The 14,162-nt window shown below is 40.9% G+C and overlaps 1 protein-coding gene and 1 pseudogene across 2 annotated transcripts in view; one reads left to right on the top strand and one right to left on the bottom strand.

Annotated features, from left to right (window-relative positions):
• Positions 1 to 163, bottom strand: part of LOC106733345 (high mobility group protein B3 pseudogene) — a 585-nt pseudogene extending 422 nt beyond the window's left edge.
• The window catches only part of CUNH1orf159 (chromosome unknown C1orf159 homolog), a 40,611-nt gene that overhangs the window by 5,969 nt on the left and 20,480 nt on the right, over positions 1 to 14,162 (top strand). The gene's annotated exons all lie outside the window — the stretch shown is intronic.

Raw genomic sequence — 14,162 nt, 5'->3', positions numbered from 1 at the left:
CTTTCCCTGACATTGTCTTCCACCTCTCGGAGCACTTAGAAAATTCTGCAAAATTGACAGGGACCTCCGGGTTTTTCTTCTTATGTTCTTCTCTGCAGGTCTGCACAAAGACGGCATAAGCAGACATCTTGCCCTTTGGTTTCTTGGGGTCACCTTTAGCCATCCTGACTGTATTGTTCGCTACTCTGAGCAGCGCAGGGCATGACTTGGGGCTCAGTGTTCCCCAGCCTCACGCTAGCTTTGTCCTCGAGAGACGCCCTCTCTTGTGATTTCTTTGATCTGTGTTATTTAGAAAGCTGTTGCTTAATTTCCAAATATTTGAAGATATTCTAATATCTTTTGTTATTGAATTCTAATGTAATTCTATTAATAGTCAGAAAATATACTTTTTTCTTTTCCTTTTTTTTGCAGTAGGGCACACGTACTTGCTGGAGAGAGACAGAGAAGGAAAATGAAAAAGTACCCCTAGAAGGGTGGCCATGCTGCAATCCCTTTTCTTCCATTTTCTTTGTGGGATTTTTTTTTTTTACAATTTTTCCACATTTTATTGATTCACAAAATACCTTAAACTGAAACTATGGACAAAGCTAGAATCTAGTTACAAGTGCACTCTAATTTTCTTCTGAAACATTTTAAATTTATTAATTAATTTACATTAATTCCCTGAGCATTGTCACAGCGTACAAAATGTGATTTCCCATCCAAAATATACTGCATAGTGGCTTAATCATACGTGTTATTAATTTTCTATTTCTAGTTTCATATATATAATGTGTGTGTGTGTGTGTGTGTGTGTGTGTGTATATATAAACCTCTATTTCTCACTCTCTGCCATGTCCCACCCTTCTCCCACACTATCTTAGGTGTCTACAGTTGTGTTCCATTCCTTTTCCCCCCACATTTTTTTTTGAGAGATTTTTTTCGCTATAGGGCGTGTACACTCGCCAGACAGACAGAGAGAGACAGAGAGACAGAAAGCAAGAAATCACCCCCCGGGGGGATGGTCATGCCGCAATCCTTTCTCCTCCATTCTCCTCTCGGGATCTTGGGCACACACGCACATGCGCCCGGTGTGAGTTTTAAGCCACCGGGTCCAGGACGCGAACCACGATTAACTACGTGGGAGTCCAGCGGCATAGCCATTATGCTAATTGCTGGTTCCTCCCCACACACATTTTTTTAAAAAAATGTATTTATTCATTCCTTTATTTTAGTTTGGCCAGAGAGACCCAGAGAGAGAGAGAGACAGAGAGAGAGGGAAAGTGAGAAAGCAAGCCACCAGGTCCAGGTCTTGAACCATGGTCGCCCATGTGGGAGTGTCCAGTGCCTTAACCACCATGCCACCCGCTGACCTCTCCCCCCACATTTAAAAAATTTTAAAATGATTTTATTGAACTTTATTTTATATTTATTTATTTTTAATTGGACAAGGGTCAGAGTGAGAGAGAGGGAAAGTGAGAAAGCAAGCTGTCAGGTCTGGGACTTGAACCATGGTCGGCCACGTGGGAGCCCAGCACCCTTAATCACCACACCACCTGCTGGCCTCTCCCCCCACATTTTATTGATTCACAAAATTTCTTAGGTAATCTAACTACTTTCAATTTCAAGTTTAGCTGGTATGTACGTATCAGTGAATACATGTCTGACCTTAGGTGTGAAACTCTGAGTAGAACGAATATACTATAAGGTAGCACCTAACTGATGCTATATAGCTTACTGTGGTCATTAATTGGGTATTTTAAATATATTATAAATATATATCCTGAGATGGATACCGTTCTTCAGCTGTGAAATATTGATTTCCTTGACCATGGTTCAAATCCCAGACCTGATGACTTAAACTTATGCTGGGCGCATGAGCATGCGTGCCCAGGATCCTGGGAGGAGAATGGAGGAGAAGGGATTATGGTGTGGCCATCCCCCCTGGGGGGGTGATTTCTTGTTTTCTGTCTCTCCATCTCTGTCTTTCTGGCAAGCACATAGCACTCTATAACAAAAACCTCTCCAAAAAAAAAGATTAATTTATTTTTATAATGAATTGACCCTTTTATCATTGTCAAAATTCTTTTTTCTTTTTTCTTTTTTTTTCAGGTTTTTGCCATAGGACACCTATGCTTGCCAGAAAGAGACAGAGAAAAACAGAGAGAGGGAAAGTGAGAAATCACCCTCCAGTGAGGATGGCCATGCTGTAGTACCCTCTCCTCCATTCTCATCTCAGGATTTTGGGCACACGTGCACACATACCTGATGTGACTTTCAAGTTGCCAGGGCCAGGAACCCAAATCATGGTCAGCCATGTGGAAATCCAGCACCTTAATCACCACACCACCTGTTGGCCCCTATAGGTCTCTTCTTTTATCTATGGCATTAGTCTTGTTGAAGTCCACTTTGTCTGATATCAGTACATTTGCACAAACTTCCCTATACTTTGTGTTTTTATGGATTTTTTTCATCTTATGCTTTTTTTAAAGAAATATTTAAATAATAAATATTTTATTATTATTTTTTGAGAGATTTTTGTTATAGGGCACATGTGCTTGCCAGGCAGAGAAAGGCAGAGAGACAGCAAGTGAGAAGTCATCACCCAGAGGGGATGGCCATGCCACAGTCCCTTATCCTCCATTCTCTTCTCTGGATTTTGGGCATTCTTGCGCATGTACCTGGCATGAGTTTTAAGTCTCTGGGTCTGGGACTTGAACCATAGTCGATTCTGTGAGAGTAAACTGACTTAACCATTATACCATCTGCTAGTCCCATTTTTTAAAAATCTGATCAGAGAGAGCGAGAGAGAGGGGAAGTGAGAAAGCAAGCTGCCAGGTCCAGGACTTGAACTACGGCCAGCTATGTGGGTGTCCAGGGCCTTAACCACCATGCCACTTGCTGTCCCTGTGCCTTTTGTTTTTAATCATACTTTCAGTCTCTCTGTGACTTCATGGTTAAAGCTCATTTCTTTTTTTAAAATTAATTAATTTCAGGGGCTGGCAGGTAGTGTGGTGGTTAAGGGCACTGGACTCCCAAATGGCTGACCACAGTTCAAGTCCCGAAACTGACAGCTTGCTTTCTCATTTTCTCTCTCTCTCTATCTTACTTTGTCCCTCTCTGGTCAAATTAAGATACATAAATAAAGTCAAAAGAATAACTTTTTAAAAATTTCTTTTAATTTAAAATAATTAATTAATTTAATGAGAGATAGAGAGACAGGGATAGGGAACTCCCCTAACAGGATCTTGTAACATATGATTCCTTCAAGCCTGCCAGTCAGCCAGGAGCATGGGTACACCCAGCATGTTCAGGTCTACCCAGGAACTGAATCCAGGGCCTTCCATTTTGGACCCAGCATTGGTCATGCAGTGGTGCTCTACCCATTGCACCACCATGGCTAGGCCTAAAGCTTGTTTGTTTGTTTAGTTTTGCTGTAGTGCGCACGCAGTTGCCAGAGGGGGATGGCCACATCACAGTCCCTTCTACTCCATTCTCCTTTTGGGATTAAGGGCATGCATACACATGCTCTCAATGTGTTTCTCAAGCCACTGGGTCTGGGACTTGGACCATGCAGTTGTCCATATGGGGTCCAACCACTTTAACCTCTACACCACCTGCTGGCTTGAGGTTGTTTCTTTTAAAGAGTGTGTGGGAACTCTTTTTGCTTTCTGTTCAATGTTTTTATGAACCTAAAACTTCTCTAAGACCAAAAGTGTTTGTGCGTGTGTATGTGCACCTGTTTATGCATATGTGCATGCATACAACAACAACAGAGGGACAAACAGAAAGCAATGAATAAAATGGTAGACCTAGGGTTAGATGGTAGTGTGGTGGTAAAATGGGACATATTGCAAGACAATCTCACAGGAGAACGTTCCAAGTTCAAGGCTGGAGACCTCCCTGAGTATGCTGAATACATACTTGCCTATGATCCAGGACTTGCTGAAGGCCAGGGGTGGATTGTGGTGCCAAGACCCTCTTGGGGGTGCTCTCTCTCTTGAAAAAAGTAAATAAATAAACTTTTAAAATTTAAATGGAGGACCAGCTGTTAGCGTAATGGCTATGTTGCTGGACTCCTATGTAGTTGACTGCAGTTCGCGTCCCAGACCTGGTGGCTTAAACTCACGCCGGGTGCGTGTGCGTGCGTGCCCAAGATTCCAAGAGGAGAATGGAGGAGAGGGGATTGCGGAGTGGCCATCCCCTGGGGGATGATTTCTTGCTTTCTATCTCTATCTCTTTCTCTGTCTTTCTGATGAGCGCATGCGCCCTATAGCAAAAATCTCTTCAAAAAAAGAAAAAAAATTTAAATGGTGGGGGCCAGCAGGTGGCATTGTGGTTAAGGGTGCTGGACTCCCACATGGCCTACCGCAGTTTGAATCCTGGACCTGGCAGCTTGCTTTCTCATTTTCCCAATCTCTCTCTTTCTCTCACTCTCTCGCTCTGTCCCTCTTTGGTCAAATTTAAATAAATAAGTAAAGTTAAATAAAATGTTTCCTTAGAAACATTTTAAATCATAGATCTAAATCCATTCATAGTGATAATTACATTAGATGTTAATAGATTAAACCCTTCAATTGAAAGGAGATTGTCAGAATGAATAAATTAGCATGAGTTACTTCATGCGGTCTACAAAAGATATACTTTAAACATAGCACACAAAACAGGTATTTTGAAAATAGTTGGCAGGGAAAAAATATATTGATGATCATAAGAAGACTGTAGTGGAGCTGGCAGGTGGCATGGTGGTTAAAGGTGCTGGATTCCCACATGGCTGACCGTGGATAGAGTCCTAGACCTGGCGGATTGCTTCCTCTCTTTCTCTCTCTCTGTCTCTCTCTGGTCAAATTAAAATAATAATAATAACAAATGGAATTAAATAAATAAATAATTGCTTTTAAAAAGACTGTAATAGCAATATTCTAAAGGTAAAATGGATTGCAGGGCTGGCAGGTGGTGTGGTGGTTAAGGGTACTGGACTCCCCTATGGCTGACTGCAGTTCTAGTCCCTGACCTGGCGGCTTGCTTTCTCACTTTCTCTCTTCACTCTGTCTCTCTCTGGCCAAGTTAAAATAATTAAATAAAGTTAAATTTAAAAAATAATTCTTAAAAAAAAGTAGATTGCAATACAAGAAATATTACCAAAGATGATGAGGAGAAGACATAGCAGTTATAAATATGCCTTGAAAATAAATGAAGCAGGGCCAGCTGGTAGCATGGAAGTTAAGGAAGCTGGATCCCACCTGACTGCATAGTTTGAGTCTTGGACCTAGTGTCTTGAAAAACATGCCAAACACGTGTGTGTGTGCCAAAATCCTGAAAGAGGGGAGAGATGGAGAAGGGATTACAGCATGACCATCCCCTGTGGGAGTTGTTTTCTCATTTTCCCTCTCTCTGTCACTCTCTCCAATGAACACACACCCTCTGGTAAAATTTGAAAGAATATACATGAAGCAAAGTTGACAGATTTAAAGGGAGAAGTATACAATTCTACAATCATAGTAGGTTTTTAACATCTCTCTCACTAGTTGTTAGAAGAATAGACCTCAAAAAAAGTCAGTAATTACGTAGCAGAAGCAAACCATCAGTCATCTTGACTAACTGATTTTCACAGAAAGCTATGGCCATTAAAAGCAGGGCCAACCTTGTAGCAAAATGGTTAATTAAATACTGTACAGAGAGAGCTGGATCCTACATGGTCAACCAGGGTTCAAGTCCCCACCCTGGCAGTTTACATGTGGGGTATACACATTTGCATGCCCAGGATCCTGACAGGATTGAGAATTGGAGGAAAAGGGATTGCATTATGAGGGGTACATTCTCTCTCTCTCTCTCTCATCTGTACATACATGTGTGTCCTTGAAAAAAAAAAAACAGATGCCTCCTACTTGCATGGTATACATTCTCTATAGGTCAACTGTTGGAAAACAAGTTTACGTGAACTTAGAAAGACTAATATCATTCAGAGGATGTTTTCTGAGCACAAAAGAATTAAATTAGAAATCAACAATAACATTTTTAGAAAAGCCCCTAAATATTTGAAAATTAACTCACTTCTGAATAATCCATGGGTCAAAGAAGAAATCAAATAGAAAATTAGAAAACATTTCAAACAGTGCTAATAAAAATACAACATAGAAAAAATGTTAATGTGGCTAATACAGTACTTACAGAAGACAAGCTGTAGCTTTTATTTATTTTAAGAGAAATTTTTGCTACAGGGCACATGCACTTGCCAGATACACACAGAGAAAGAGAGAGAGCGCGAGACAGAGAGAGAGAGAGAAATTACCACCCAAGGAAATGGCCATGCGACAATCCCTTCTCCATTTTCCTCTCAGGATTTTGGGAATGCACGCACATGCACCCAGCATGAGTTTCAAGCCACCAGGTCCAGGATTTGAAGCACAGTTGACCATGTGGGAATCGAGCACATTAACTGCTATGCCATCTACTGGAACCAACAACCTGTAGCTTTAAGTGCTTGTAAAGATTCCTCTTTAAGAAGCTGGGAAAGAAAACCTAAGTAAACCTGAAGTTAAGTTGAAGAAGGAAATAAAAGTATAGAAATCAAGATAATAGAAAACTTAAAAATTGAGAAATTTAACAAAGCCAAAAGGTGGTTTTTCCCTAAAAGATAAGATGGCAAACCTATAAGGACACACAAATCACCAATATCAGGAATGAAGAGATGTTATTTCTCAGGACCTTATAGATACTGTAACAAACTATTACAAACATTTTAGAATAATAAATGTGATGACGTCAATGAAATGAATAAATTCTTTGAAAAATGTAACTTGCCAAGGCCAGCAAGTGGCTCAGAGGTTAAGGTGGCATGGTTCAAGTCCAAGACCCAGTAGCTTGAAAAACAAACTGGGTACATGTGCATGCATGCCCAAAATTCTGGGAGGAGAATGAAGGGGAAGGGATTACAGTATGGCCATCCCCCATGGGGAGAGATTTCTCTCTCTCTCTCTCCCCGTCTTTCTCTGTCTGTCTCTGGCAGGCACATAACCCTATAGCACACAAAGAAAGGAAGAAAGAAAAAAAGAAAGAAGGAAGGAAAGAAAGAAAGAGAAAAGAGAAGAGAAAGAAGTAACTTACCAAAAATGATGGACCATCTGAATAGCCCTATTTCTGTTTTTTAAAAAAATTGAATTATTAATTAAATAAATAAAATAAAAATAAATAATTATTAAAAAAAATTTTTTTGGGACCAGCAGTTAGCATAATGGCTATGTCGCTGGACTCCCATATAGTTGACTGTGGTACAAGTCCCAGACCCGGTGGCTTAAACTCAAGCCAGGCATATGTGTGTGCATGCCCAAGATCCCGAGAAGAGAACGGAGGAGAAGTGATTGTGGCGTGGCCATCCCCCCTGGGGGGTGATTTCTCGCTTTCTGTCTCTGTCTCTGGCTGGCTGGCAGGCACACACGCCCTATAGCAAAAATCTCTCCAAAAAAAAAAGGGGGGGATTATCTGGGACCAGCAGTTGGCATAATGGCTATGTTGCTATACTCCCATGTAGTCGACCATGCCTTGAGTCCTGGAGCCGGTGGTGTAAACTCATGCCGGGTATGTGTGCATGCATGCCCAAGATCCTGAGGAGAAGAGAGGAAAAGGGATTGCGGCATGGCCATCCCCCCGGGGGGCGATTTCTTGGCTTTCTATCTCTGTCTCTCTCTGTCTTTCTGGTGAACACACACACCCTATAGCAAAAACCTCTCAAAAAAAAAAAAATTGAATTATCAAAAACCTACCTACTAAGAAAATGCTTGGCGTAGATGGTTTCTTAGTCAATTCTATAACATAGTCAAAGAAGAAATAATGCTAATCTTACACAAATTCTTCTAGAAAATAGAAGAGCTGGGCTAGCAGGTGGCATGGTGATTGAGATGCTGGATTCCCACATGGTCAAGTCCTGGACCTGGTGGTTTGCTTTCTCAAATTCTCTCTTTCTCACTCTGGTGAGTGCATGTGCCCTACAGCAAATTTAATAATAATAATATTAATAAATTAAATAAATAATTCTTTTTAAAAAGGGAAAATAGAAGAATTGGTTTTTCACAGCTTGTCTTTTTATTTTAGCTTATTTATTTTTATTCATGATAATGAGTGCATGAGAGAGAAATGCCTTGACAAGGTCTTCTTACACTGCAATCCTCTTCCTCTAGCTCCTCAATGTCCTGAGTGTGCTGGGTATGTGTGCATGCACCCAGCAAGTTTCAGGTTGAACGAGCCAGGAATCTGATCCCACGGCCAGCCATCTGGCCTTGGGCTTTGCCATCGAGGCTGCTCCCCATCTTTGTGGGTTTTTTTTTTTAAGGATTTATTTAATTTTATTTATCCATTCATTTTAATTTGTCCAGAGAGAGACACAGAGAGAAAGCAGGAAAGTGAGAAAGCAAGCTACAAGGTTCAGGACTGGCCACGTGGGAGTATCTAGCGCCTTAACTACCATATCACCCGCTGGTCCCCCTATCTTGTTTTATGAGTTCATATAACTTGATACCAAAACCTGACTAAAACATCTAAAAAAGTTATAGACCAATAGTCTTCATCAGCATAGACAAATATCTTTAACAAAATATTGACAGAGCAAACCCAGCAATGTATAAACAGAGTAGTACACCACGGCCAAGTAGGATTTGTTCCAGTGCTGGTCCATTCCATTGCTAATAACAGAAGGTACCCAAGTCTGGGTAATTTAAAAGGATAGAGGTGCAGTTTTGTTTGTTTGTTTGTTTGCCTTAGGGTGTATGCGCTTACTGGTGAGAGAAAGAGAGACAGACACAGTGAGAGGGAAAGTGAGAAATCACCCCCCAGGAGGGATGGCCACACCACAATCCCTTCTCCTCCCTTCTTTCTCCTCCCAGGATCTTGGGCACACACACACATGCACCCAGTGTGATTTTTCAAGCCACCAGGTCCGGGACTCAAACCACAGTCAACTGTGTTGCATGAGAGAGAAATGCCTTGACAAGGTCTTCTTACACTGCAATCCTCTTCCTCTAGCTCCTCAATGTCCTGAGTGTGCTGGGTATGTGTGCATGCACCCAGCAAGTTTCAGGTTGAACGAGCCAGGAATCTGATCCCACGGCCAGCCATCTGGCCTTGGGCTTTGCCATCGAGGCTGCTCCCCATCTTTGTGGGTTTTTTTTTTTAAGGATTTATTTAATTTTATTTATCCATTCATTTTAATTTGTCCAGAGAGAGACACAGAGAGAAAGCAGGAAAGTGAGAAAGCAAGCTACAAGGTTCAGGACTGGCCACGTGGGAGTATCTAGCGCCTTAACTACCATATCACCCGCTGGTCCCCCTATCTTGTTTTATGAGTTCATATAACTTGATACCAAAACCTGACTAAAACATCTAAAAAAGTTATAGACCAATAGTCTTCATCAGCATAGACAAATATCTTTAACAAAATATTGACAGAGCAAACCCAGCAATGTATAAACAGAGTAGTACACCACGGCCAAGTAGGATTTGTTCCAGTGCTGGTCCATTCCATTGCTAATAACAGAAGGTACCCAAGTCTGGGTAATTTAAAAGGATAGAGGTGCAGTTTTGTTTGTTTGTTTGTTTGCCTTAGGGTGTATGCGCTTACTGGTGAGAGAAAGAGAGACAGACACAGTGAGAGGGAAAGTGAGAAATCACCCCCCAGGAGGGATGGCCACACCACAATCCCTTCTCCTCCCTTCTTTCTCCTCCCAGGATCTTGGGCACACACACACATGCACCCAGTGTGATTTTTCAAGCCACCAGGTCCGGGACTCAAACCACAGTCAACTGTGTGGGAATCCAGCTGTGTAACCACTATACCATCTGCTGTTCTTAGAGAATAGAGGTTTTTTGAGCCCACAGTTTGGAAAATCAAGATCCAAAGACACACACATTCGGTGAGTCCTATGGCAGAAGAATCTTGAGCAGAGCAGAACATGTCTGTCTCTCGTTTGCCCTCCTTTTAAACCCATCTGGACTCAATCATTGGGGCCCAGCCCTGATGCCCTTAAGTGACCTTAATCCTAGTCACTTTCAAAGGTCCTGCCTTTCAACACTAGTTTTTACTAAGTTTCTCTTAATCCCATTACAACCAAATCTCCACACATGAATTTTTGGGGAGACACCCAGACTATAGCACCCAGTAATGCAGTTGTTTTTTTGTTATTTATGAAAGAGAGAGCACATGTGCCAGTAAGAGCACAGGATAAGGAGAGAAAAAGAGAGAAGTGAATCTTTTTGACAGGATTCTGCCATTGGTATCCTCTGTCCCATCCTCCCAACCATAGGAACACACCACCATACAGGTATGATTCAGATTGATACAGGATCAGAAACCAGGCTTCCCATGCCCCCCAACCTCACACAGCTTGCCCTACAGCTTACACCACTGCAGCGAGGCTGTGGGGTGGTTTTTGACATTTGTAAATCAATCAGTCTAATCACTGTATTAATAGAAGAAAGGAGAAAATCTATATGAGCACACCAGTAGGAGCAGAAAGAGCATGTGAGAACATTTTAAAATACTTTTATGATAAAAACAAAACCAAAAACAACTCAGCAAACTAGGAATAGAACAAAACTTCCTCACTCCAACAAAAGGTTTCTGTAAAAAATCCTACACGAGGGACCAGCAGATGGAGTAATGCTTATGTCTCTGGACTTCCATATAGTTGACTGCACTTTGAGTCCCAGTCCTGGTGACTTAAAACACGCCAGGTACATGTGTATGTGTGTCCAAAATCCCCAAAGGAGAATGGAGGAGAAAGGATTGCAGCGTGGCCATTCCCCTGGGGGGAGGGCATGATTTCTCATTTTCTGTCTCTCTTTGTCTCTCCAGTGAGCACATGCTTCCTATAGCAAAATTTCTCTCTTTTTAAAAAATAATTATAAACAGTTATTTTAATTTTATTCATCATCATCATCATTACTATTTTAATTGAACCAGAGAGAGGGAAATTGTGAAAGCAGGCCTCTAGGTCCAGGACTCAAACCATAGTCAGCCATGTGGGTGTCCAGTGCCTTAACCACCATGCTACCTGCCAGCCTTGCAAAATCTCTTTTAATATAAAAAGGCAAACCACATCAGACATTATACTTAGTGGAGAAATGTTGAATACTTTTACCCAGACAAATCAGGTAAAAGGGCAATGCCTTCTCTCACCACTTCTAACCAACATTGTGGCTAGAAGAAAGAAATTGAAAGTTCTATTCACTCCAATAAGGTAGGGTACAGAGGTAAGTTAAAGTCACAAAGTGAAAGGAAGTAATAAATTATATGATCATGTATGTAGGCGATCCCAAGAAATCTACTGAAAACTATTAGAACTACAATATATTAAGTGACAGGTTTAGCACACTCTCAGGAATCAAGGTTAATGTGCAAAAATTAATTGCTATATACTAGCAGCAAAATATTGGAAAATGAAACCAGAAATTAAATTCTACATGTAAATAACAATAATTGAAATATTTAGTAGTAAGTTTAAAAAGATATGTAAGACTGGACCAGCAGGTGGCATGGTGGTTAAAGGCACTCCACTCCCACATAGGTGACCATGGTTCAAGTCCTGAACCTGGTGGATTGCTTTCTCACTTTCTCTCTCACTCTCCCTCTCTCTCTGTCTGTTTGATCAAACTGGAAAATAATAATAAATAAAGTTAAGTAAATGATTCTTAAAAAAAAAAAAAAGCTATGTTAAGACCTCATCACTGAAAACCACAGAACACTGCTGTGAGAATTTAAAGACAATATCAAGAAATGGAGGGAGATGGCATATTCATGAACTGGAAAACTCAGAGTTGTTAAAATATCAGTTTTGGGGCCAGCAGGTGGCATGCTGCATTCCCACATGGTCAACTACAGTTTTGAGTCCCAGACTCAGTGGCTTGAAAATCATGCCAGGCATGTGTGCATGCCTGCTCAAAATCCTGAAAGGAGTGAAAGATAGAGGAGAAAGATTGCGATATGACAATTCCCCGTGAGGAGCGTTTTCTTACTTTCTCTCTCTGGCCCTCTAGTGAAATTTTTTAAAAAATTCATCAAAATTTAAAACATTTGTACTTCTAGTGATACTCAAAGGAACATAAAAAGGCAAACCACAGAATGGGGGAAAAGATTTGCATTACATATATCCAATGAATAAAGAACTGTTCCAACTTAAAAGGAAGACGACCCAATTTTTAAAAAATATGAGCAAAGGATATGAGCAGACAGTTCACAAAAGAAGATATGTAAGTGGTTAATAAACACTTAAAAAGATGCTGAGCGTCATTAATCATTGAGGCAATGCAAAATATAGCAGGATGCTGCTGCACACTCACCGATAGACTACCAAGGATGCAAAGCAACTGAGCTCTTCTATACACTGTTTGGGGTGGGGAGAGGTAAGCTGGTACAACCACTGTAGAAAACAGTTTGGCAGTGGGACCAGCAGTTAGCTAATGGCTATGTCGCTGAACTCCCATGTAGTCAACCACGGTTTGAGTCCTGGACCCGGCGGCTTAAACTCACACCGGGCACGTGTGCATGCGTGCCCAAGATCCCGAGAGGAGAATGGAGGAGAAGGAATTGTGGCGTGGCCATTCGCCCTGGGGGGTGATTTCTCGTTTTCTGTCTCTCTGTCTGTCCGGCGAGCACACGCACCCTATAGCAAAAAAAGAAAACAGTTTGGCAGTTTGAGAAAGGTAAACATATACCTCTCCATGACTCAGTCATTCCACTCCTGGATGAAATGAAGACAAATATTCACACATATACCTGTACAAGGATGTCTGTAGCAGTTTTATTTACAATTGCTAAAAACTAGAAACACCGGGACCAGCAGTTAGTGTAATGGCTATGTTGCTGGACTCCCATGTAGGTGACCGCAGTTCGCTTCCTGGACCCGGTGGCTTAAACTCAGGCCAGGTGCGTGTGCGTGCGTGCCCAAGGTCCCGAGAGGAGAAAGGAGGAGAAGGGATTGTGGCGTGGCCATCCCCCCTGGGGGGTGATTTCTCACTTTCTGTCTCTCTCTGTCTGTCTGGCGAGCGCACGCGCCCTATAGCAAAGGCCTCTCAAAAAACAAAACAAAACAAAACTAGAAACACCCTAGATGTCCATGAACAGGTGAATGAAGGAAACAATGTATATCCATACAATAGAATATAATTCAGCCATGAAAAGGAACAGAATACAATTAAATTACATTAATCTGAAGATCAGTATGCTGAATGAAAGCCAGATACTACTTGGAGGGTCAGTCAGGTGGGTGCATGTGAGAAATGTGATGGTTTGGGGCCAGCAGGTGGCATGGTGGTTAAAGGTGCTGGATCTGCAGTTTGGGTTCTGGACCTGGCGGCTTGCTTTCTCACTCTCTCTCTCTCTCTCTTCCCCTCTCTGGTCAAATTGAAATAAGAAAATAAATAAATAAATAAATAAATAAATAAATAAAGTTAAATGAAATAATTCTTTTAAAAAAAAGAAATGTGATGGCTTAAACTTTAAATCAGCTATCAGGTGTCAAGTTTGCTTTTTCTTTTTTTTTAATAAATAAATTTACATTTATTCACTGAGCATTGTCACAGCATACAAAATGTAATTTCCCATCCAGAAGATGCTGCGTAGTAGCTTAATCATACATGTTTTTGTCAATAATTTTCCATTTCTAGTTTCATATATATTATATATTTCCCCCCCCCCATTTCTCACCCTCTGCCATTTCCCACACTCCTCCCACACTATCCCAGGTGTCCACAGTTGTTTTCCATTCCTTTTTTCCCTCACATTTTATGGATTCACAAAATTTCGTAAATAATGTAACTACTTTCAATAGCAAGCTCTGCTGATATATACATATCTGTGAATATAGATGTGTATGACTTAAGGTATGAATCTCTGAGTAGAATGAATACACTATAAGGTAGCACCTAGCTGATGCTATATAGTTTATTATGGTCATTAATTATGCATTTTTTACTATATTTTTCAATTTCAAGAAAATTAGAGTTAAATTTCAGATTTAACTTTAATAAATCAAAGAAATGCTAAGGAAATATGCTTAAAACTTAAAGCTAGGAAACAGGTTGGGATCTGTTCAAATAGTAGGTACATGAACCTATCAGCAGCTCAAGACAAGACAAAAATCCTTTAAATTGGAAAACAAAGTCTAGAATAAATCAACAATGTTTTAGTCAAA

The sequence above is a fragment of the Tupaia chinensis genome, unplaced genomic scaffold, assembly GCF_000334495.1.
Source record: "Tupaia chinensis unplaced genomic scaffold, TupChi_1.0 Scaffold143584_1, whole genome shotgun sequence".
NCBI classification, from domain to species: domain Eukaryota; kingdom Metazoa; phylum Chordata; class Mammalia; order Scandentia; family Tupaiidae; genus Tupaia; species Tupaia belangeri.
The sequence above is the reverse complement of the archived record's forward strand: the minus strand, read 5'-3'. Positions and strand labels throughout refer to the sequence as shown.